The sequence below is a fragment of the Anolis carolinensis genome, chromosome 3, assembly GCF_035594765.1.
Source record: "Anolis carolinensis isolate JA03-04 chromosome 3, rAnoCar3.1.pri, whole genome shotgun sequence".
Classification (NCBI taxonomy): domain Eukaryota; kingdom Metazoa; phylum Chordata; class Lepidosauria; order Squamata; family Dactyloidae; genus Anolis; species Anolis carolinensis.
The window spans coordinates 98301199-98327698 of NC_085843.1; the positions used below are offsets into that span (position 1 = coordinate 98301199).

Here is a 26500-nt window from a genome sequence, read left to right on the forward strand (position 1 = left end):
CCTTTTCAAATAACCCAGGCACTGCCAGGTAACCAAACTAGTACTTTACTAAAAAGAACAGGAATCACAAGGCATTATATGTGAACTGATCTGATTTTTAAAAGCTGAAGTAACTACATGGCATTATTTTTATAAGGCTTATTCTGCGTAAACAGAAACAGACACTGAAAGAAAGTTTGGATATTACCTGAATCATACCCCTGCTCAGTAAAGGGACCTGCAGTACAGACTGCAAGATACAGCATCCCTTACATAAGATCATTGAGCTTGAATAGCTCCAGAGAAGGTGAACCTACCAACTCATGAGAACTCTCTGTTCAATTTTAAGCTACTCTTGGTAAGAAAAAACATTCTAATGTTTAGCCTTGATGTGCTTCTTTGCAATTTCCATTCATTCATATTAGTCCTACCCTCTAGAGTAGAAGAGAACTAATCCAATCTATCTTCCACAGTATGTTACCCCATATATTTGGATGCTTCCATCTTGTCTCCCCTTAACCTTTTCTTTTCCATGCTGAACATGCAATTTAAATTTCCATACTCCAGGCCCCTCACTGCTGTGGTCTTTCCCTCCCCAAATTTTGGACGCAGTCCAGTTTGCCAATGTCATTTTGTACAATGGAGTACAATCCTTCTTGTATTGCCATGCTGTGCAGCTGGACACAGTATTTCACATTTAGTTGATCTGTACAGAGAATAATGGAATTATTCATTTACACAATCATGTTTCTCTGAGATCGCATTGTCTATTTTTTAGCAGCTGCCTCACACATCTGGCGCATGTTCCACTTTCCATTAACAAAAACACCTAGATCCTTTCCACATGTATTGCTTCCAAGCCAAGTTGACCCCATTCTGTATTTATACCACAGATATATTTTGTACCTGAACAGGATTTACATTTGTCCCTGCTGAATCTCCTTCTGCTGGCTTCAGTCCAGCCTGTCAAGATAATTTCGAAACTTTATTTTGTCTTTATTTCACAGTTTTAGTTCTCTTTCCTAATCTCTCATCTGCCTGTTTAGAATTAACATCCAATTTACATGTTCCTTGAAGTAATTATACAAATCTTGACTATGACCGAATTCTGCAGCGCTTCATTTGCGATTTCTCTGCAGGTTAATAAGCATTCATACTGTTATTCAACCAGCTGTAGACCCATCACAGAATGGTATGATCCAGCTCAAATATTACATCATGAAAGATTGGTCAGATGCTTCCTTGAAATCAAGATATATCAACAACTGTCTAAAATCTACTGCAGGAGTCCTCAAACTTTTTAAGCAGGTGGCCCTCAGACTGTTGGAGGGCTGGATTATAGTTTGGAAAAAATGGATGAATTTCTATGCACACTGCACATACCTTATTTGTAGTGCAAAAAAACAAAAACAAAACAAAACATGAAAGAACAATACAATATTTAAAATGAAGAACAATGTTAACCAACATGAACATACCAGTATTTCAACGGGAAATTTGGGGCCTGCTTTTGGCCGATGAGATAGTCAATTAGGATTGTTGTTGTTGTAGTGTGCCTTCAAATTGTTTCAGACTTAGGGCAACCCTAAGTCTAAAGTTTAGGGCAGGTGGCGGGTAAATGATCCTGGGCCGCATCTGGCCCACAGGCCTTAGTTTGGAGACCCCTGATCTACTGACTAGAAACTATAAAAAAAGAGTGTGAGTCAGCTGGCATTATTTATTCTTAATGAATCCATAGTTACTCCTATTGGTAGGTAGTTTTTTCCCTAGATACATATCAGGTTAATAATTTATTCTAAAATATAAAGTATTTTGAGTTTAGGGTTTGTGTGTGTCTTCTATAACTATTAAACAGCTCTTCCTGTTCCTTCATTTAATTTGAAGCATTTCTCCCCCATGCCTATTATTATTATTATTATTATTATTATTATTATTATTATTATTATTATTATTATGCTATTGCTGTTGCTATTACTATTATTATTGATAAGATATCCATAATCAATGCACCTACTTATACCCACATGTAATCTCTTACATAGTTATATATACATGTATATTATGAAACATTCATTTTATTAGCAATGTTTCTATGTATTGTGTTTTGTCCAAGTGGGAATCGATAAGTTTGTGAGAAACAGTCAAATGTCTTTGTACATACAGTACTAAAGCTATGATATAGTGTTAAATGTCTCCAAATGGATCTCATTTCAAATCAATTTGAACCTAGATAGAATTAGATATATATAACCAACTCCATCAGTTTTAATTGACATATGCAACTAATTCTGCATATGATTTGGCTATTTAAGCAATACATATGATTCGGCTATTTAAGCCACCAATTTAACCCCGATGGTGCAGCGGGTTAAACCATTGAGCTGTCACGACCCAGGCTGCAGAGCACCAATAACCATACACAGAGGCCAGAATCTATCTAATATCTTTATTGTAGGAATATATAAAGTTAATAAAAACAAGTGTAGAAAATAGTCCAGAATTAGACCTTCCAGGAAAGGTCAGAATTAGTCCAAAAAAGCAATGTCCAATAAGAAATATTAAGGTCCAAAGTTGTAATCCAATAACCGAAACACTCACTTTGCCAAGCAAAGTGAGGGGAGATGACAAGGTCCTTTAGTCCATGAAACTTGAGCGAGGCTAGGAAATAACTTGATACTTGAAACAAGGCTTGAACGTGGAACAAGGTAACTAAGAACAAGAACAAGGTCCGTGGAATAACTTGATAAATCCGTGGAACAAGGCAAGGATTGATCCTGGGAAACAAGGCAAAGTCTGTAGATAAACAAAGGCTGGGAAGCAAGGCGAAGGCTGGATAGCAAGGCAAGGCTTGAGCAGGAGCGAGGCTTGAACCGGAGCGCGCTGTCCAGACACAACTCGCTCCGTAGGCTGACGAATTGACTCCGCGAAGTTACTACGCGGGTAAAACACCTAAATAGAGTCTAGCTTCCCGCCGAAGCAGTTCTCTGGGAATCAGAACCGAAAGCTAACTCTGAGACCAGATGTGAGACTCCCCAAAGATTCTCACGAGAAGCAGTCTTAATTGGCCACATTCTTAGCTGCAATCCTCGCACTCCTGCGCGAAGCTGAATCCAAACTTCTCTGTTGTTTACAAAACTCCCGGCGCAAGAATACGGGAGAAGTAGGCTCTGGGCTTGTTTGACATACTTCTGGGAGACAACTTTCTTGCAGGTGCAAGGTTCCCAGATCTGCCTGGGAAAGATCTGGCTGAGAGGAATCCAGTTCAGACTGGGAAGGTAAAAAACCCAAGTTTTCATCTTCATCAGGAATTACAATGTCCTGAGCAGGACTACAAGGCCCATGGGTCATCACACTATCCCCCTCCTCAAGGCCCCTCCCAAACTGGGGCCCTCTCCCCGAGGCGCGAGGTCGCGGTTTGGTGGGATAGGTCTGATGAAAGCGACGGGTTAGATCAGGAGCATGGACTGTGGAGGCGTCTTCCCAAGAGCGTTCCTCAGGGCCAAAACCCACCCAGTCAATGAGATATTGTAGGCGGCGGCGGTGAAAGCGAGAATCCAAAATGTCCTCAACCTCGAACTCCTCCTCCCCATTCATCAAAACAGGAGGGGGGGCCGGTTGGTCTGTATCAGGACGCACACCATCCGCCGGAAGGAGCAGGGAACGGTGAAACACTGGGTGAATGCGCATTGAACGCGGAAGTTGGAGTTTGAAAGTCACGGGGTTTAATTGCGCCACCACTGGATAGGGGCCAATGAAACGGGCATCTAACTTCCGGCAAGGGCGGTGGGAGGGCAGAAAGCGAGTGGACAGGAAAACCCGATCTCCTACCTTGATTTCGGGGCCCGGCTGGCGATGTTTGTCAGCGTGGCGTTTATAGTCCTCCTTGGCTTGGTCCAGTTGCTGGAGCAAAAGTTGTTGCACCGCTGTGAGTTCCTGCAGCCAATCCTCTGCTGCGGGAACCTCTGAAGTTTCAATGACAGGGGGAAAGAAACGTGGATGGAAGCCGTAGTTTGCAAAGAACGGCGTTTCTTTTGTAGAAGCTTGAACTCCATTGTTGTAGGCAAACTCAGACAGTGGTAACAGAGAAGCCCAATTGTCCTGTTGATAGTTTACATAACAGCGAAGATACTGCTCCAAAGTGGCATTGGTGCGCTCCGTTTGCCCATCTGTTTGGGGATGATGAGCTGAAGATAAGCGAGAGTCTATGCCCAATAGTTTTTGTAGTGCCTTCCAAAAACGAGAGGTGAATTGAGATCCACGGTCTGTGACTAAACTCTTGGGCAATCCATGTAGTCTGAAGACATGTTGAAGAAATAGATCCGCAGTTTCCTTGGCCGTGGGGAGGCCTTCGCAGGGAATGAAATGGGCTAACTTGGTGAATAGGTCCACCACCACTAAGATCGTGGTGAATCCACAGGAAGGTGGTAGGTCAGTGATGAAATCCGCGGAAATTATTTCCCATGGGCGAGATGGGGTAGGAAGGGGGTGTAAAAGCCCTGAGGGCTTCTCCCTTCGTATCTTGGAGCGCTGGCATACTGGGCAGGTGTTGACATATTTTTCCACATCCTTGCGGATCTTGGGCCACCAAAAATCCCTTAGGATCAAATGCATAGTTTTAAATAGTCCGAAGTGTCCTGCTGGTTTGCAGTCATGACACAGACGAAGCGCTTTTTCCCTGCCCGGTCCGGGTGGGATATAGACATGATTTCTATAGCAGAGCAGCCCATCTTTAAGCGAAAAGGGGAAATGCAGACCTTGGCGAAGTTGGTCCTGCGCCCAGGCATCTGCTTGCTGACTAGCCCTGATTTCTTGAGCACAGATGGGTCCTGGAGTAGGGGAAGTTGAACCAATGGGAATGGATTTGGTGTTCCCCACCGTGAGCGTGGCAAAGTTCTCAGGTTGTAGCAGTTGGGATTCAAAGGTCTCCTTGCGTCCTGCAGCGTATTCCGGTTTACGTGACAGGGCGTCTGCTTGCTTGGTTTGGGCTGGGGTCACATAATGGATCTGGAAGTTGAAACGTTCAAAGAATAAAGCCCAACGTTGCTGCCTCTGATTTAGTTTGCGGGCAGTTCTTAGATGTTCTAGATTACGATGATCAGTGTGGACTTCAATGGGAAATTTGGCCCCTTCTAGCCAATGTCTCCAAGTTTCAAAGGCTGCCTTTATGGCCAGTAGTTCTTTTTCCCAAATGGTGTAATTCCTCTCTGGTGTGGTTAGTTGACGAGAATAAAAGGCACAGGGGTGGAGGTGATCTCCCACCGGTTGTAAGAGTACAGCCCCAATTGCCACATCAGAGGCGTCCGCTTGCACCACAAAAGGGGTTCCAGGATTTGGGTGCTGTAGAATTGGCTGGGAGGTGAATAGTTTCTTTAGTTGCTGGAACCCTTTCTCTGCTTGATCAGTCCAGCGGAAAGGCTGCTTTCCACGGATGCAGCTAGTGATGGGGTCGGACCAGCGGGCAAAATCTGGAATGAACTTGCGGTAGTAGTTCGCGAACCCCAAGAAACGCTGCACCTCTTTCTTGTTAGTTGGCGCCCGCCATTCCAATACTGCTGAAACTTTGGCTGGATCCATGGAAAGCCCTAGAGGCGAGATGCGGTAACCAAGGAAATCTACCTCTTGTAGATCAAAAGCGCATTTTTCCAGCTTGGCATAAAGTCCATGATCCCGCAATCGTTGTAACACCATTTTGACGTGGTTCTCATGTTCTGATTGTGATCTGGAAAACACCAAAAAATCGTCCAGGTAGATTATCAAGAACCTGTCTAGATAGTCCTGAAAAATGTCATTGACAAAATGCTGGAACGTTGCGGGGGCTCCGCATAAACCGAAATTCATAACTCGGGACTCAAATAATCCGAATTTGGTCTGGAAGGCGGTCTTCCACTCGTCCCCTTCCCTGATGCGAACTAAGTTGTAAGCCCCCCGAAGATCCAGCTTGGTGTAAACCTTGGCTCCTCGAAGCCGATCCAGTAGATCCGAGATTAAAGGCAGGGGATAGCTGTTCCGCTTGGTGATATTGTTCAATGCTCTGTAGTCCACCACCAAGCGTAGTTCCCCTGACTTCTTCTTCACAAACATCACTGGGGAGGCGGCTGGGGATTGAGAGGGTCTGATGAATCCCTTGCGAAGGTTTGTCTCTAGGAATTCCCTGAGAGCTTCTTGCTCTGGTTCAGTCAGGGAGTAGAGATGCCCTCGCGGGATCGGGGCCCCCTCCACCAAGTCAATGGCACAGTCATAAGGTCTATGTGGGGGTAATTTTTCGGCTTCTTTCTCATTGAATACATCCCAATACTCGGAGTACTTCTTTGGCAAGGTGATGATGGGCTCGGTGTCTGTGGCATGGCATACCTTGGCTACGAGGCAATGGTTTTGGCAGTACGGTGAAGCAAACTGCAGTTCTCTGTTGGACCAGGAGATGTTAGGGTCGTGGAGAGTCAGCCATGGAATTCCCAAAATCACAGGGAAATGGGGGACCTCGGTAACAAAGAAGGAAATCTCTTCCATATGTTCCCTTATCCACATCCTGGTGGGTTCCGACCACTGACTTACGGGGCCCGTCTTGAGGGGACGGCCGTCTATGGCTTGCACCACACGGGCATTCTTGAAATCATGATATTGTAATCCCAGAGAGTCGGCATACTCTCTATCGATGAAATTGTTGGTAGCTCCAGAGTCTATCATGGCGTGGATCATGACGGGTCCCCTTTTTGCTGACCATAATGTGACCACGAGAAGGAACAGGACCCCGGTTGGCGGCTCTTGGATGGATTTTTTGACCGGGTTGGCGAGCCCCTCTACACCCGGTCGTTGGCTTCCCCCGCCGGCTGTGTGCCAGTCGGCTCAGACGCCTTCGTCTCCGTGGAGGACGCCGCCGCAAGACGGGCGGCAGGCTTCCCTTTGGCTGGGCACTCTCTGGCGAAGTGGCCCCCGTTCCCGCAGTACCAGCAGAGGTTTAAGCGTTGACGACGGGCCTTCTCGGCGGCATCTAGTCTGGGACGCACATTGCCCAACTGCATCGGCACCTCCTCGCCTCCTCTGGGGTATGGGGTTGGCGGTGGGGGTCTCCACACCGGACGTGGCTGAACGCTGGCGGGAGCGGGGGGTTTTGCCCCGGCTCTACTGCCCTGGCCTCGAACCCACTGTTTCCTGTTGGCAATCATGACTTCAGCCCGTAAACATTGATCAATGAGTGCCTCGAGGGTCTGGGGAGGATCCACCTTGGAGATTTCTTCCAGCATTTCAATGTTGAGACCCTCCCGGAATTGTCCCCTGAGGGCTACATCGTTCCAGCCGGTGTTGTGGGCCAGCACTCGGAACTCGGCTATATACTGAGACATAGGTCTGTCTCCTTGGAAAAGGCGACGGAGTTTGTGACCGGCTGCCTCCAAATTGTCCTCGATTCCCCAAGTCTCCTTGAGGTGGTCCAAGAAGTGTTGCGCTGATCTTAGGTGTGGAGAGGCTTGGTCGAACAGTGCCGTCGCCCAGCTGGCCGCTGGCCCGTCTAGAAGACTGTAAACCCATGCCACTTTGATGTCTTCTTGGGGAAACTCGGCAGCACGGGCCTCCAGATAAGCTTGACATTGGCGACGGAAGACATGAACCTTAGAAGCTTCTCCCGTAAACTTGGTTGGCAACGCCATGGCCGGAAGACGAACTCCGCGTTCCTTCAAACCCCTTATTTCTCCATCCTGTGCATTGAGCTTATCACGGATTCGGTCCACCTCTTCCTTGTCGATGGTGTAGGTAATCGGCTGGCCGCTCGGCCCAGGTACGGTTCCGGTAGACATTCTGGCCGAGGTTAATTGGTGCTTAGGGAGGCGGAGTCAAACTGTCACGACCCAGGCTGCAGAGCACCAATAACCATACACAGAGGCCAGAATCTATCTAATATCTTTATTGTAGGAATATATAAAGTTAATAAAAACAAGTGTAGAAAATAGTCCAGAATTAGACCTTCCAGGAAAGGTCAGAATTAGTCCAAAAAAGCAATGTCCAATAAGAAATATTAAGGTCCAAAGTTGTAATCCAATAACCGAAACACTCACTTTGCCAAGCAAAGTGAGGGGAGATGACAAGGTCCTTTAGTCCATGAAACTTGAGCGAGGCTAGGAAATAACTTGATACTTGAAACAAGGCTTGAACGTGGAACAAGGTAACTAAGAACAAGAACAAGGTCCGTGGAATAACTTGATAAATCCGTGGAACAAGGCAAGGATTGATCCTGGGAAACAAGGCAAAGTCTGTAGATAAACAAAGGCTGGGAAGCAAGGCGAAGGCTGGATAGCAAGGCAAGGCTTGAGCAGGAGCGAGGCTTGAACCGGAGCGCGCTGTCCAGACACAACTCGCTCCGTAGGCTGACGAATTGACTCCGCGAAGTTACTACGCGGGTAAAACACCTAAATAGAGTCTAGCTTCCCGCCGAAGCAGTTCTCTGGGAATCAGAACCGAAAGCTAACTCTGAGACCAGATGTGAGACTCCCCAAAGATTCTCACGAGAAGCAGTCTTAATTGGCCACATTCTTAGCTGCAATCCTCGCACTCCTGCGCGAAGCTGAATCCAAACTTCTCTGTTGTTTACAAAACTCCCGGCGCAAGAATACGGGAGAAGTAGGCTCTGGGCTTGTTTGACATACTTCTGGGAGACAACTTTCTTGCAGGTGCAAGGTTCCCAGATCTGCCTGGGAAAGATCTGGCTGAGAGGAATCCAGTTCAGACTGGGAAGGTAAAAAACCCAAGTTTTCATCTTCATCAGGAATTACAATGTCCTGAGCAGGACTACAAGGCCCATGGGTCATCACATGAGCTGCTGAACTTGGTGATCAAAAGGTCGGTAGTTCAAATTTGGGGAGCAGGGTGAGCTCCTGCTACTAGCCCCAGCTTCTGCCAACCTAGCAGTTTGAAAACATACAAATATGAGTAGATCAATAGGTACTGCTCCGGCGGAAAGGTAATGGCACTCCATGCAGTCATGGTGGCCACATGACCTAGGAGCCATCGACAGACAACGCCAGCTCTTCACCTTAGAAGTGGAGAGGAGAGGAGCGTCAACCCCCAGAGTCGGACCCGACTAGACTTTACCTTTACTATACTAGGGCCCAGGGCCGTAGCTAGAATTTTTTTTTCGGGGGGGGGGGGTGTTTGAAAATTTCAGGGGGGGGGGTTGAACCGCTAGCACCCCCCACCCCCTCTACAAACCTGTCAATATCTGCTTGAGATAGTGCCTGGAGGGACTCTTAATGTTTTGCGTCTCATAGATTTAGTATGGGGATTTGGTTAACCAGTTAAAATTCATTTAAAAAACCAGGTTTTTTTTTAATAACTGAAAAATTTCGGGGGGGGGGGGGTTGAACCCCTAACCCCCCCCCCCCCCTTGCTACAGGCCTGCTAGGGCCTGTCCTTTCTCGGGAGCTAGGGGTACAGGACTTCCATGAAAGTGGGAACAGAACAAATTCAAAAAATACTTTTTTACCTGAGAGAACATGTCTCTAGACATTTCTAGGTCATCCAGTGCAACTCTGTGGCCAATGTCTGCTGGAGAATGACCACAGAATCACACTGTAGAACCTCCAGATCCCTTGAGAAGGGTCTTCTTTAGGAAACTTTAAGTGCTTCAGTAGAAGTTGACCACAGAGTCACGATAGTGGACCTAGAGATGCTTAACGGTAACATATTAATCAAATCTGAGAGTAATCAAATCTGCAAAAATTAAACCTGCAAATGTGAAGGGCTGACTGTTCAGAAGTAATATTTTATTTTGCTAAATTTTGTGCTGGTTTTTAGAGTGAGAAGGGAATACATTATAATCTTTTCTTGAAGTTTTCTTTCCTGAATATACAATTTGCACTAGACCTGAACGTAGACACTGGTTTTAATTCTCTCTCAATTGCTTGTTTTTATTCTTGCTTGTTTTTATTGAGACTTGAAAAATCTTTTTTATAATGATTCACAGAACCAACTTGAGATGCTGCCTGGAGTTTCTCTCCTGTTCCCTCCCTGTCCACAACCCATGCACTGCAGTTATTTGGCTGTCTAGCTAAGTGAGCATTCCTTGGCTTAGATCCAAGGGGGCTCCCCCCTCCTTCCTCTCCCTTCTCCTACGAATGCAACATCTCCCACGTAAGAGACTTTAACATTACACAAGGAAGTGTGAACGTAACAGTGGGAGCTGAGCAGGGTGCCTGCTGTCTTCCAGGAGGAAGCAGCATGGGGCTTTTTATTTAATTAAGTTGCACCTGCTGTCTGATTTCCGGGGACTGGGTCCCCGTGTGCTACAGGCCAATAAGGAGAGAGCAAGGTCACAGTACATTGGCCCTCTCCGATCAAAGAAATACTGCAAAGCTTGTCTTGCCCTGGGCATTGTTTGGTGCGTGTCTCTGTGTGCGCATGCGCAAAAGAAACAAGCTGTAAGGAAGGAAATCACCATGCACTTCAAAGCTGAAATGCAGTTCTTGTATTAGGGTGTTTGAAACATCTCGCTAAAAATAACTGAGTGGGGTTAAATGGAAGTTTTTATAAATGTGTGTGTGTGTGTGTGTGTTTTACAATTCTTACACACTTGTTTGGGACTTAACCCCTGGAATTCATTGGGAGTAAATGAATGACTTCATATTCTTTCTTTTTTTAAAAAAAAATCGCTTCCTCCAATGTGCTTAAAGTGGCATTTTTAATATACCGTATAAGGTCTATAAGCCAGTTATTTTATGTAGTACTTTCATACTATTGCATTTTTAAAAAATTCTTTGCATGTAAATAGCGCTATTATTATTGTAGTGTGAAAGGGCTGGGATCTATGAATAAGAGGCTTTTTCCGTGCCAGGAGCAACTTGAGAAACTGCAAGTTGCTTCTGGTGTGAGGGAATTGGCTGTCTATAAGGATGTTGCCCAGGGAGCGCCCGGGTGTTTTGATGTTTTACCATCCTTGTGAGAGGCTTCTTTCATGTATGGGAAGCTGGAGCTGACAGACAAGAGCTCGCCCCACTCCCAGGATTTGAATCGCCAACCTTTCAGTTAGCAGTCCTGCTGGCACAAAGATTTAACCCGTTGTGCCACATTGAACCAAAGGCTGATACATACACACACACACACACTAGTGAAATATCAGGGTGCCTGCTGTCTTCCAGGAGAAAGCTGCATGGGGCTACACACACACACACAAAGATCAAAAAGCATTTAGATTGCCAAACTTTCTGATGAACTTGGTCTAGAAGATGTGAGCCTCCTGCAGGGATCATCATATTTTTCAATAATTTCTTCTAGAAACGCACATGCAAAAATGCCATTAGAGTCTGGTGACAATACGACTAAAATGAGGACCTCCTCCTCCTCCTCTTCCAGTTCCTCTTCTTCCTCTAATAGTGAACAGTAGGCTTGAGCGATCCACGAAAAAATTGATTCTAAACTCGTTTCAAAAGTAGGGGGGGTAGCGTTTCGTTTCTGATGTCATTTCCGAATTTTGCCCTCAAAAAATTTGTTAGTTTCAAAAGTAATTTGTTAATGGCGGACGCGCATGCGCAGTGGCCCAAAACAGCCCAAGGGGGGGGCCCTTTTATGGGAAAGAGAGTCACTGCTGCCAGCCCTATGAGCAGCTCTGAGAAGAAAGGAAAGAGGGGAAAACAAATACACCCTCCCTTTTGCCCAAACCAAGTGGTATTGCGGAGGATTATGGGACTTGCAACATTTTGCCAGACTTTGCTAGCATTGATAGGGAAAGAGAGTCACTGCTGCCAGCCCTATGAGCAGCTCTGAGAAGAAAGGAAAGAGGGGAAAACAAATACACCCTCCCTTTTGCCCAAACCAAGTGGTATTGCGGAGGATTATGGGACTTGCAACCTTTTGCCAGACTTTGCTAGCGTTGATAGGGAAAGAGAGTCACTGCTGCCAGCCCTATGAGCAGCTCTGAGTAGAAAGGAAAGAGGGGAAAACAAATACACGCTCCCTTTTGCCCAAACCAAGTGGTATTGCGGAGGATTATGGGACTTGCAACCTTTTGCCAGACTTTGCTAGCGTTGATAGGAGAAAGAGATTTGCAGCGCACTGAAAGGAAAGAGGGAAAAACAATACACCCTCCCTTTTCCCCAAGTTGTTTTTCGGTGGATTATGGGGAGTTTTGCCAGAGTTTGCAAAATGAAAATTGGAATATTTGATTTCTTCTATTTGCAACTCACTTTAATACCTATGCAAAGAAAAGTTTCCTAATCAAACGAAAGCCCACCCCACACCAGGCAATATGGCGCAGCAGAAAAATTGCAGGGCTGGTGGGCAAATGGCAAATGCCAAGCTGGTGGGGAAAAAAAGCCCACCGACCCTTTGAAAAAACACCCTAACCCAAACACCCACCCACCCGTTTCCCTCCTCACCCACCCACCCTTTCTCCCGGTCTTCTTTAGCTCAGCCAAGGAAGGAAGCAATCTTGCCTGCCTGCCTGGAATCTCAGTCCCAACCACCCTCTCTCTGCAGATCCCGAGCCAAATGAGCCACGAGGCTCCCTTGCATGCTCTTTTCATTCAGGACGTACAAGCCCCTCCCCTGGGTTAAACGTGCTCTCTGATTGGCCACAAGGTGGAAACAATATCTAGGTTGCCCCAGTGCAATTAAACAAGTTTGGGTGATTTGCAAAAGCTTGTTTTCCTAACGAAAAAAAACGACGACATTAGAAAAAGGGCCTATCGCGGTTCAAAACCGCGGGAGCCACACGAGTGGACAATCTAGGTCGAATATTGCTTCACAAGTTACAAAACTAACGAATTACTAACGACAAACGGGGAAATCGAATTAATTGAGCAAACCTAGTGAACAGTAGTCAGATGGAAAAAAAATCTGGTTTGGAAAAGGAGAAGTTACAGCCAGGCTACTTTGCAATTAAATTCTGCTACTGGTTCTTCAAAGTACATGGCAAAAAATAATAACAAATACCAGTGGATCAGCTCATGACAGTTAATGGCATTATAAAAAATTACAAAAAAAATCATTTGAAAACACATCAAATGCAATATTTCAAATGTATTAAAGCAGCAGATGCATTCTGTGCCAGAGGGAAGAGAGGAAAGACAGCCCATGGATATGTGATGCTGTGAAATTACATTTGCATAATAAGATGTGAATGTTAGTTTTCAAACCTTAGTAATTTTTAACACAGTTTGTCTTGGCAATCCTGCCTTCTAAACAGAATTTAGAGCCCAATCCTATGCATGTTTACACTGTGACCAACAGGACTTACTCTCCTGGGTAAGCATATTTAGAATTACAGCCAGGGCCAGTTTCTGTTATTGGGAAATTGTGAAGAGAGGAACTGAGATAAGTTTATTGAACAATTTCCTTTTTTCTTTCTTTAAAGAAACACACATAAACATAAAGGGAGAGAGAGACAATTTCCACCCTACTTGTATATGTAGCAATTGGATTGAAGCAGAAACATTGGAAATTGGAGTGTCTGTTTTGTTTTGATAGAGAATGAATCTTTCTCTGGGAGTTTGGGATGATCTGGCATGCATTCAGATGCCATAAGGTTTCTTGCACCTCCCATTTCAGGGACACCAGCTCCCAAATGAAGAACAAGCAATACCCCTGATTTTTAGTGTTTCTGGAAAAAGCTTGACCTTCTTGTAGCAAAAAAAAAAAAATGTGTAGGACCAGATGCCTGATATCACGCAGTAGCCACAATCCTCCATACTACAACTCATCTTGGGAAATTTAAGAAAGGGCAGATGGAGGATCACAGACGGGTATCTGCAGGGATGTTCCTAGGTCCCTTCACAGTACTGATCAGGACTACAACAGGATGTAGACAACTTATTCATAATTTGTCCAAATTAACAACAAATCTATTCAGAACATGCAGTGAATATTTTACAAATGAATCATGTTTAATCATACCAAATCTAGTTTAATCATACCAAATGATACAGGCATGAGGTTTAACCATCATATGAACAACTTGGTGCATATATCTCAATGAAATCCAGCAGCAGGATTTTGCACTGAAGCCAAGACATTGATACTGATAATAAGAAAATCAGTGCAGTTTCAAAATGACCAAGAAAAAACCTCTGCAAAAATTTTTCTGATGCCTCACCAAACTACAGTTTTCATGATCTCACAGCATTGAGTGATAGCAGTTAAATTGGTGCCAGATTGCCTTAATTCTATAGTGTACAGATGCACCGCATTGGAGTAGGTTTTGAGAATGTATAGAGTGGTGGTGTTGAGGAATGAAATGACCAACTTTTGTGAAAGTAGTAGGTCCTGTGGAAACTCATTAGAATGTAAGTGGTACCCTGCTGAATCCTGGCTTAATTTTGGGAGAATAGAAGGATATAAATATGTAAGTATAGTACGTTTGTCACACTTGTAAATATTATTTGAACTTAATAAAACTATGGACTAGTTTTCTTCAGTTTTCTTCTTTCATTGTCCTGAGAAAGTCATTTGTTCTTTTGTTTTCTAGTTTTGATAACTAGGATCTATGAATAAATAGCCTTTTAATGCTACACCAATGTCTTCTTCAGCCACTTCCTGAACATTATGATTGGCAATGGATCCTTGTTGACTTTTTAGTTCCAGTAAAGGCCATCTTAGGCCCCTTCCACACAGCTGTGTAAAATCCACATTGAACTGGATTATATGGCAGTGTGGACTCAGATATTCCAGTTCAAAGCAGATATTGTGGATTATCTGCCTTGATATTCTGCGTTATATGGCTGTGAGGAAGGGCCCTTAAATGGAAGCCAATGTAAACAGAGTTCAATTCAGTGATTGCACTAAGTAACAAAATTTGAAAAATCTTCTATTCCTGGTTTGAAAGTGTTATTTCTGTTTAAATGTGTTTTATGTACTTTGAAAGTAGTTGTTATACTTCAGAAACTTCATTTTTGTGGCAGCCACAAACTATGTTGAGTTGGTTGAGACTCGAGGAGATATTCATTGAACAACTATAGTAAAATCTGCTGCAGGATGTACCACAAAACAAGGTTTTTGAAATTTAATAAACCTTTTTTTCGTGTTTGTATGACAGAACCAATTTGGACATTTATAATCCAGGAACAAAAATTGTGTTACATATTATTACATTCTGGTACTACCGCTATTGAAGACCCCAGACCGCCCCCCGCCTCGCCCCCCCAATAAAAGACTAATATGAGCCTTCGCTGCTGCGGAGGGGACTCACCGGCTGATCACTCAAGCTGGCCTGATGGCCACAATGTATTCAAAACACCTCTGTTTAACTCCAGCCACTCTGCGAACATGCACATCATTGGTTCAGCGAAAATATAATAAACTGCAAATAACCACACCAGCTGCCGCCCAGCCCTGATGAGACTCCCATCATTCTCCCCCTCTCTCTTGCGCCCTCCCTCTCACCAAAGCCCAGAACCATACCAAGATTGTCTTTCTCCTACTTTTAATATTGTATTTCATTATTTTATTCTTGCTTTACTGAATTTTATTAAAACAAAGGCAAATGTACATGAACGCATGAACTCTAGTAACCTCTTCTGAGTCACTGCAGATTCCACCTTCAGTGCCAGCTTCAGAACCTGAGATGGGACATAATCTCTGTGACAAAAGATCTTCCTGGGCCTCAGAAGGTTCCCAATACCATCTACCTGTCAGTTCTTCTTTGGCGCTTCCTGCCACCCCGCTAGAAAAAGGTCCAAGACTGTGATCCCATCACCAAAAATACATCTTGAGGACTCTTTCTTTGTCTCTTGATATGGGGCGATTTCTGGGACAACTACTCCCATTGTGGACAATAACATCTGTATAATCCTATCAGGTAGGCTCCTGGACATTCCCTTGTTTGCCACATTCCACCATTGCACACCCGGGGCGGGCGCAGCCCCTGGAGCCTCCTCCCTCCCTTGGACCGCCTCTGAGATCATTGCCGCTTTGGGGCTTCCCTGCCCAGATGGGAGGAGATCCTCGGTTGCGTCATTCGTGCTCACACCAATCGGTGTAGGAGTCAGCTTGGTCCCGCCTCCCATCCAATCAGAGACTGAGGGGATAGCAGCTGGCTTGTTGCAGCTGACCAATCAGGAGAGAGGGAGGGAAAAATTGAAATTGGACCGTGGCAATGAATGGGATTCTATGTTTATAAAAATGTCTGTTTTGATAACATGCTTTACACTTTGTACTTTGGAGCATCTGTGCTGTATGAGTGTCTTTTTTTGCACAAATTGAATAAAGCCTGTGTTGTTTGCCTTCATCTTGGTGAGTCTCTCCATTCCTGATTCACTCTCATCTGTGGTTAGCGAAGCTTGCCAAGCATCCCTTGCTTTCCACAGGACATATAAAAAGGTAAAGGTTTCCTCTGACGTTAAGTCCAGTCATGTCTGACTCTGGGGGTTAGTGCTCATCTCCATTTCTAAGCCGAAGAGCCAGCGTTGTCCATAGACACCTCCAAGGTCATGTGGCAGGTATGACTGCATGGAGCGCCGTTACCTTCCCGCCGGAGCGGTACCTATTGATCTACTCACATTGGCATGTTTTCGAACTGCTAGGTTGGCAGAAGCTGGAGCTAAGAGCGGGCGCTCACTCCGCTCCCGGGATTTGAACCTGGGACCTTTTAGTCTGCAAGTTCAGCAGCTCAGTGCTTTAACACAGTTCACCACCGGGGCTACTCACGGGACATATAAATCCTCTAAATTTTGGCATATTTCTTGGTGACCCAAATGTGTCATGCTTAGCCAGAACTATGAAGTCAGTGGCTGAACAAACATGAACCAATTTGCTGAAATTCCCATCATTCCTGTAATACTTGGATCAAATAGTTCAGTAGATAGACACGTATGAAGATATCCTGGATAATTTAATTGAGGGGCTCACTAGGAGGGAGAAACAATCAAAGTAACAGAAGGCATCATGATCCACTCCCCACCCTCCATCAGGCTTTTACTGTCATCCTATGGCTGTAATGGAATCATTACTGTCATCCCATGGCAGTAATGACAGCTATTACCAAGTTTGATTAAGGATTATGCTTTTCTTTAAAAAAAAAAAAGCTGTGTAGCAAAGATGCAATATTAAAATTCAAAGAATGAAAAGGAGAAGCAAAGCAGGTTCCACTTGGTAGCCTTGGTTGCTCACAGAATGTTCGAAGCTAAGGCCTGATCTCACCAGAGAAATCATCTTAATTACTCAGAAGTTGGGATTGTACTAGCTATTGTATACCTTCCAACTAAAGACAGCTTTAATTAATAACCTGTCATCACACATTTTTCCCAGCTGTTTTTAAAGTGTCCTAGTTTCTCCCTCTTCTTCCCACCTTCCCTCTTTATCTGCAGCTCATTTGCGTCAGTTAACTCAATGGAAGAGAGGAGAGGACAGAAAAGGAGAGGAGTAGAAATTTGCTCTTCACCATAGGCTCAGGCAAATGCAAACTGCTCCTACCTCTACAAGTGTATGCTTTTCTTCATTAATAACTTTTGCCATCTTGTCTACACTGTGATATTCCTTGGCCACATATCTTATTTTTCATCTGCGAAATATTGGAAGGTATGCTACTGTAAATGGCAAACTGATGGAATATTTCCTTAAGAAGGAATGTTTGAAAATGTTAAACGGAAGGAATTGTATTGCATTATTACACATCTTCAGCAAAATATGTAATTGGTAAGAGCTTTGTACAATTGACTTTCTCCTCCATTTCTGGAAGGCTCATGCCTAAGATCTTCTGCCCAGCTGCTTCTTATTGATTCAGGTTCTTACAGAACCAGATTTGTTGTTGTTACTGATTAACAAATGCTCAGTTATTCTTTGCACTGATTGTAAACCATAAAGGTAGCAAATGATTGAAGGTTCTGATGTGATGAAATCATCTGTACTATGTACAATGAATGTGAAAGAATGATACAAAAATTTTGGTAGACAATATATGTTTGAAATTTGGGAGGAAACCATTTTGTTAAATGGCTGCTATGATGTTGTCCTATAAATGACTGATCATAAATTTAGAGGCTACTGCAGCTGTTAAGAATGGTCCTAATCGCATGGCAAACTGCTGAGCTGCTGAACTTCGTGACCCAAGGTTGGTGATTCGAATCCGTGGAGCGGGGTGAGCTCTTGCTGATAGACCCAGCTTCTGCTAACCTAGGAGTTCGAAAACATGCAAATGTGAGTAGATCAATAGGTACTGCTCCAGTGGGAACATACCGGCTCTCCATGCATTCATGCCAGCCACATGAACTTGGAGGTGTCTACGGACAATGCCGGCTCTTTGGCTTAGAAATGGAGATGAGCACCAAGCCCCAGAGTCGGACACGACTAGACTTTATGTCAGGGGAAAACCTTTACATTTACTAGACAAAATGCTTGGAAATAACAACAGTGACTTTTCTCAAAAGTCTTATGTTTGCATTTAAGATACAAAAACAACAAAAATTACTAAGCACAATAGTACGGATTTTAAAAATAAATTAGGCTGACTGATGCAGTCCGCTGAGTAATGCATGTGTCATTCTAACTATTGAATCTAATAAGAATAAGCTTTTTTGTATCATCATCATAAATAAAAAAGAGTTGCAGTTGTGGAGAGCTCCTACATAGCTAAAATCAAAGAAATGATGCTTTCCAAGTTCCATTCTGTTTATGCATCTCCAGAATAAACATAGATAAAATCAGGATGTGGACTTCTTTTTTTAAAGCTATGTCTGAAGAAACTGACACAATACCTTTTGTTCTCTTTCATGTGCCTGCACATTTATATATTTATTTATATAATACTTAATATGCAAATATATATGCATGTTTTAACAGGAATGAATGATTAATTTTGACAACAGTGGTCTGTGCATTGCTGCTTATATAAATAACTCCATTTTATCTTGATATTGAGCCAAAGAGGCTATGGATAACCTTCCAGTTTTGGGGCCTAGTAACAGCTCCTGTTTTAATTAACAAATTTAATTTCAAATTATTATCCAATGCCAGAATAAGATAGAGCAGTGTGTGCCTTATTATATATTATTGTTATCAGTGGCTCAGCAGGATGCCAGTTGGCATTAAATATGAACAATGGGCAAGTTACAGGGGCCTTTTCAGAAATGCTCAGGCAAAAAGCAAAAGACTCTGTCTGATATAGTGGAGGGAGGGAGGGAGGGAGGCAGAGAGGTGGGCTTGAAGGGAACCTCTTTGCAACCTCTTCAAAGTGCAGTTAAATGTATGAAGTAAACTGCACTGATTACAAGGCTCAAAAAAGGCTAACATGCAATTTGCGTTCTTTTTATGTAGATTAAATGCATTCACCACAGCTCCTAGAGCTTAGATTCTCAGTGGGGATTCACAGGGTTGAGTATCAGTCAGTCACAGTCAGCTGCTGAACCACAGGGCAGCAAAATCTGTTATTGTACATTAGAAACAGTCACTTAATCTATTTTAATGGGCAAAAACCCCATAGGACAACTGCACATTAAAAGCAGCAAGTTAGTCGTTTATATAAATATATATAAAATTATATATATATAGATAGATAGATAGTAATAACACTTCTATTATTAATGAATCTGAAATCTGCATAAAGATATAGTTGCAGAGACATCTCTGTCCGCTCACATTATAGTAGAAACCAGCTGGCATTAAAGCAGTCAGCATACGGTTATGTATGATGAAATAAACAAGGCAGGACTAAAACAAGTTTTCCCCAGGCAAATAAAGACGGGTTGGAGGGAGCCAGCTTTTCTTAAGCAAAAATATCTTATTTTCCTACTATTCACTATAGAAGTAGAAATAAGAGTTTGCCCATATTTGAATGTTGGCTTAATAAATATGATAAATACTTGGCATTAATGGCACATCTAGGTATAGTTGGTCTAGTCCAGCAAGCCAATACATTAGTTCTTCTGAGATAATGAGCTTTTCTGTAAGACTAGTCCTGGCAGTGGAGTGCTTAATGGAAGATCTTGGAACATGGTAGGAATATATAGTCTCCTTGCACAATTTTGTGTTATTCCCAAGAAAAAAACCAGCCAGCCTTGATACAAAAGAGAGAATGTGTTTTAAAATTCCATCAAAATAACATGTAAAACCAACAAAGAATAGTATGGAAATGTAGATGGACACATTTATTTATTGCAGCATTAAGTGGGCCAGGCTAGTACAGTGAGTAAACCGCCAGCTATAGAAGATCCTGTCAATTGGAAGGTTGGCAGTTCAAACCTGGATCGGGATGAGTTCCCACCGTCAGCCCAGCTTCTGCTCACCTAGCAGTTCGAGAAAAACAATGTAAGTAGATAAATAGGTACCATTTTGGCAGGGAAGTAAAAGGTGCCCTGAAAAACATGCTGGGAAAATCCGACCAGGAAAGGTGTCCATGGACGATAGAAAATGAAACAACAGCACCTCCCCATGGCCGTGTTGAGCACAGCCGGATGCCGGAGATGAAAAGAGGAAAGCCTTGCCTCTGTTTATGTACTGTCTATCTTTGTCAATTGTTTAATGGCATTGAATGTTTGCCATATATGTACCTGTAATCCTCACTGAGTCCCCTCAGGGAGATAGAGTGGAATATATATCTATATATATGTGTGTGTGTGTGTGTGTGCTGTCGCACCCAAGCTGCTATAAATGTCTTTAGTGCTAACGTGTCTTAATGTTCTATCAGCTTGGGGGATGCTAGTTTGCCTTCCTGTTTGAGCAAGGAACCCCACAGAATCAATGTCCACGCTATTGCTTTAGAGAAACTGTAACAATTTATTAATTGGTCTTTTCTTATGGGTCTATGGACCGTAATAAATGTTGTTGTTGTAATTGGTCTTGGACCTATCTCTACCCAGGCACTATCTTGATTTCCCCACAACCAAGTCCAAGTTTATATGGTCACAATTGCAAATCCTCTGCACCAACCCACCTTAACAATCAGTAGATTCCTGGGCAACTTATTTCTTAAAGTAATTCAAGATCATTTGAGTGCTAAAAAAAAAAAGCCCTACAGACCCCCAAATATTTTTAAATGGTGAAGTGATCACTAGTACTCCTCAAGACTCGGGGAATTATTGACTACGATGGAGCAAATAATGTCCCCCAATTTGTGATTCGGAGGGATATGGAAATCCTTAGACCCAGTTTCTTCGTTCTGCAGTAGGAGCATGTTTTATCTGCTGCCCATACAAGAAACTAATTTGAAATTCATTTGTAGAATCCAAGTACAAATTGAACATCCTTTATCTTACCAGAAATGTTTGGGATTTTGGAATGTTTGTATTTATGCATCATACATGAGATATATAGGATATGGGATCCAATCTAACAATGCAATTTATTGATGGTTCATATATCCCTTAATTACATATCCTGTAGGCAATTCTATAGATAAGCTTTGTCATAATACTGTGCATAAAATGTTTGCATACATCAAATCACCAGAAAACAAAGCTATTGCTATCTCAGCCACACAAGTAGAGAATTTCAGACTTTGGATTATTTCAAATTTCATAATTCTAGATAAAGGATGTAGCCTGTATTAAGAATTCCAACTAATATACAGTGCTTTCAGTTACAGCCCCTTTTAGCTCATGTTAGAGTTGCTGGGAAAGAGGGCAGTTGTTGATGTTTTACTTCTCTTTAGTGGGCGGTTTCTTATGTTCAGTATTCCTGGCATTTGAGGAAGAAATTGGATTGTCTTCCCTTCCCCCCATTTGCCTGAAGCAGTCCAAATGAAAAAGTTCTGAAGCAATAAAGTACAGTGTCTTTTCCAATTCACTGAAGCGATGGTGAATATAGCCCAGAGTCTTTTGACATTAACTGCTTCCTTATATACCCCATTTTCTTGTAGAGCAAAGAAGATGCTGCGGAAATCGGCAAGCTGGATGCAACTCTTCCTACTGATAGTTAACTTGTGATGCCTGGATAACTCAGTACAAAGGCTTTAACTCACCAGGTACTTTCAGATCCTTTTGTGATTTTATAAGTGTCATTAAGATGGTGAGCGTGAAGACATCTCTGGTGTCCTTTTCTTGATGGGTACAATTCTATTTGTGGTGTTGTTGTTGTTGGCTTCCATGGGTCACACACACCCTATTCCTTTGCACATACTGACCAAGTTGAGTCCAGTTTAGTTTTAATTGTGCCTAGAGTGAATTTCAATACTTTTAGGAGTACAATTTTCACTTTTCCACTGGCAGCAGGTGAATGCTGGATACTGAAGTAAAAAAAAGTTTCCTGGTGTAATCATGTGTCCTTCTTCCACTTACAGTTTTGGTGATACTTGAAAATGCAGTTTGACTTATTGATCCTTGCAAAGAAAAAAAAAGAATTATTACTACTGGAAAGCAGAATCAATGGATTGAAAGTGGAGAAGATAGGACAGATACTTCTGTCACACTTACAACTCTTACATATCATAAATATCTTTAAGAGCTAGCTGCTAAACAATCAGACCTCCACATGCACTGTTAGACGTAACAAACTCCATGAATGTGAAAAAAACACCACTAATAAAAACACTTTTTAAAAAACTAGAGAGTCTCTAGAAATCCCATTTTCTGGATGTTGACTATAGAATCGCATTGGAGGACTTACGAGGGCCAAGGTAAGTGTTCACTTTAGGAATCCCTAAGTCCTTTCAATACAACTCTACAGTCAACCAGTGGCATATGTTGACAAAAGAGTTGCCCTGGAGGACCTAGAGATTCATAGAGAGAACAAACTAATAAAATCTAGGTACAGTCGTGTTCCGTCCCCCAGGACGATGGTTTGCCTTACCTATTGGTCGTTTGTTTGTTTTCCCTCCTTTACATTTTGTTTGAGCCTCTGGCTGCAAAAGCCTAGGAAAAGTGGCTTGGAATCTGCAAGAGCTGGCTGCAGTTTTCTTTGCAGTGATTGGTCAAAGAATGCAACATCTTAGGACCGCCCTTTTTACCAGGGTGTAGTCTCCATTTTGGAGCTTCATTCTGGCTATAGTCTTCCAACGTGCTGGAGCTGTGCAAGGCTAACTGGGACAAATCATCCTCAAAACCAGGCCAATCTAAGCCTATCCAAATTAGATAAGTATTGAATTATATTGATCTGGAATAGGAAATCTAGTTGGAGGAGCAGGGTTATTCTGTCGCTTCTAGAACTAATCTTTGCTGTAAAGATAGGGAAGGAAAGAGTTTCTCCTTCTAATATAGGCAGCGTGATTAGGGTATAGTGGTTTTATAATCACCTTTGCTTTCTGGAACCAGGGATAATTCTGTACCTAAAACCTATAGAAATTTGTTTCATTTTCTGCAACTTTAAGATCTGTGCCAGGTTTACAACCTTGTATGAATAAACATCCTTTTTGAAGTTATCCAGACTCAGTCGTTCAATATCTATAGGACAGCTTATAGGGATTTGCAGTTCGCCCGGATAAAGGACAGCACGTTTCAGTTTTATAGTTTTTTATTGTCCGGCGGACGGCACAGTTTTGAGGTAGATCAGCGGTTTTTCCGCTTGAGCTAGCTTGCACGGCTTATAGTTTTTTATAGTTTAGGAAGTTTAGTTTAGGCCGCGGCTTTTCCGCCTGAGCTCAGTCTGCATACCTAAAGACTCTACCAGCGTCTGAGGCAGTGGAGTCCGCTCTCAGACCTGAAGGAGTCAAATAGTGGGGCTCTATTTCCTTGCTATTTGGCTCGCGTGTGCGCACGTGGCCCAGTGGCTTTCTGGGTTTGCACAGGCTGTGCAGTTCCCAGCAACGTCCAGGGCTCCCTCGGCGGTAGACCTCGAGCCGCGGAGCACCAGCGACAGTTCTTTGGCTGGCTCTGAGGCGTGAAGCCCACCAGAACCAGGCTAGAACCTGGACAGGCCTGGCAACGCTGCTGCGAGTTCGGCCGGAGCACTCGGCCGGCTTCGACCTGCCTCATCGCCTGGCGGTGGTGACCTGCCTCATCGTCCTGCGGTGGTGACCTGCCTCATCGCCTGGCGGTGGTGACCTGCCTCATCGTCCTGCGGTGGTGACCTGCCTCATCGTCCTGCGGTGGTGACCTGCTTCATCGTCCTGCGGTGGTGACCTCCCTTCACAGCGGGGAGGAGGCGTCTTTTCTCTCCTCCTTTCCAAAGCCAGCCTCGGTGCTCCTTCGGCGGCAGGCCTCGAGCCGCAGAGCACGAGGTGCTTGAAAATTTGGCGAAGTCGCCATTTTGGCAGTTTACGTCACTCAGGCAAGGGAGGTATCAAGTGGCAAGTTGCTGTCAGTTGGCATTTTGCAGCTTGCCCACTAAAATCTGGCGCCAAAGGTCACAATCTTTGTAAAGTATAGTTACTTAGTGATATATATTGCTATGGTTAAGTGTTGTGCATTGTATTATATATTGCATTTGCTTTTATTGTAAATTTACTTGCTGGTATGTTGTATTTGCTTTTGTTGTAAATTTACTTGCTATTAAGAATACATAATGTCTATGCAATTTCAAGATGATACAGATGGTATACCTCCTTCTGAGGCTGAAAGTAGGAATGAAAGGCCCCAAAGGATAAAGCACCCTTCAGCCAAGATGCTAGCCCATCTAATAGATGAAAAGGAGCTCCTCCATGTGAGGTTAGGTTCGGCATGGGAGCGAATTGTAACATTGATGGACAGAATTGAGAGCTTGGGTATTACAAGGGTGCCATCCATATTACAGACCGACCTTGAAGAGACCTTCGGTCTCTGGAGGGGTTTGGTGTCTAAGATAGTCCAGGTCCTCGAGCGCATTAACGCCAAGGATTCAGAGTTAGAAATAGTGAGTGTCTTAGCTGACACTAATGAGAAAGAAAATAAGGTGAGGGCAATTCTAGATGCCTTGGAATTTAGTTCTCCACCTGTTAATCTAAGGTCTGAGCCAAAAGGAAATCAGTCTTCCTTATGCAGCCATGAGACCAATCTTTTAAAATCACCTGCTGTGGCACTTAGTCTTAAGTCCAACCGCTCTAGCCAGGTATCTAAACTAAGGGAGTGTGCATCATCTAAACATAGCCACTCTAGCAAGTCTTCTGCTGCTGGGAGTGCCATCTCTTCCCTAGCTGCCTTGCACATTAAGGAGGCTGCACGTCTGGAGCTAAAGAGCAAGGTAGCGGGGGCGGAGGCTGATGCTAAGGCAGCTGATCTCACCCTTCCCTTTAAAGAAGAAGAGCAACGACTGCAAAGCAAAATGCAAATAGAACAGGCCCAAAGGCAATGTGAAATAGAAATGCTTAGAATAAAGATGGATGCCGCAGCCAAAAGGGTAAGGGCTGAGACTTTGGCCAAGGCCCTAATTGAGCCACTCACAGAAGAAAATGTAAGTCAGTTGCCGAAGCAGGACCCTTCTTCCAAGGTGCTTGTGCATCTTAATAGCTTAAACAGCCAGTTTTCGGATGAGGAACAGGAAGACTTCTCTCCTTACCCAGAGCAGGGCCCCAAAGTCACTTTTGAGTTTCCTGCAGAGCAGAGCGTCATAGCGGGGAGCTCACCCTTGCCCGAGCTACCTGTGCCTCCTGCTAAATCCCTAGGTCAGTCAATCAGGGCCTCAAGGCCAAGTGCTAGTTGGCCCTTACAGACAGCTGCACAGGGAGCCACCGATTCGTCAGTGGTCGATGTCATCCCTCCAAGAGGCCAAAGGTTGACGCAAGGTGCACGGTGGGAGTCCACTCCACAACAGCAAACTCCTCAATTGTTCCCTTCGACGCCAGAGTCCCAGCTTGTCTCCATCATCAGAAGCCCCAGAAGAGATCTTAAGGACAAGGGTGTCGAAAAGTTTTCGGACAAGCCTGAGGAATTTCTTCTCTGGAAGGCCACCTTCCAGAGAGCAATCAGAGACTTAAAGTTATTGCCTGAGGAAGAACTGACTCTTCTGGCTGCATGGTTGGGCCCAGCCTCATCCTCACAAGTTAAGAAGATCTACGCAGCCCACGTAGCCGATCCCGACAAAGCCCTGGAAAAGGCCTGGGCCAGGTTGCAGCAGAGGTATGGGGCCAGCACAGAGATTGAAGCATCTCTTATGGACAAGCTCCAAAGGTTCCCAGCTTTGAAACTCAAAGACTTCAAACTCTTGTGGGACCTCAGCGATCTCCTTACGGAATTAGAGTCGGCCAAGGAGAATCCAGAACTGCCCGGTTTGAAGTGCCTCGATCAGCACCTGTCCCAGAGGCAGATCTTGACCAAGCTGCCCTTCACTTTGCAAGAACGCTGGGGACAGGAGGTCTTCAACTACAAGGAGGCCCACTCCCAGGCATACCCTCCATTTTCTCATTTGGTCCAGTTCATCACCAGGGCGGCCAGAGAAAGGAATGATCCGCAGACGGGCCTCCCCACCTTATACCAAGGGACCCAGCCAGAGAAGGCACCTAAAGTGGAGAAAAAACCATCCAGAGAGGCCAAAAGACCGGTTAGTGTTAAGGCTGTTGAAACTCAGCACAGGGCCAACGAATCCAAGTCAGAGGTGAAGGAGGTGCTCTGCCCCATTCACCAAAAGCCTCACAGTTTGGCCAACTGCCGGGAATTTGGCAAGAAGCCTTATAAAGAAAGACAACAGATTGTACAGAAGCTGGGCATATGTTTTAGGTGCTGTGGAGCAACTCCTCACTTTGCATCCAACTGCAAAGAGGACATCA

The 26500-nt window shown here is 44.0% G+C and overlaps 1 long non-coding RNA gene across 1 annotated transcript in view; it reads left to right on the top strand.

Moving 5' to 3' along the window:
- The window catches only part of LOC103278338 (uncharacterized), a 38976-nt gene extending 16393 nt beyond the window's left edge, over positions 1–22583 (top strand). The window contains exons 2-3 of the long non-coding RNA XR_505968.3: positions 21746–21850; positions 22166–22583. This is a non-coding gene — a long non-coding RNA (uncharacterized LOC103278338). The remainder of the gene's footprint in view (positions 1–21745; positions 21851–22165) is intronic.
- The last annotated feature ends 3917 nt before the right edge of the window (positions 22584–26500 follow it).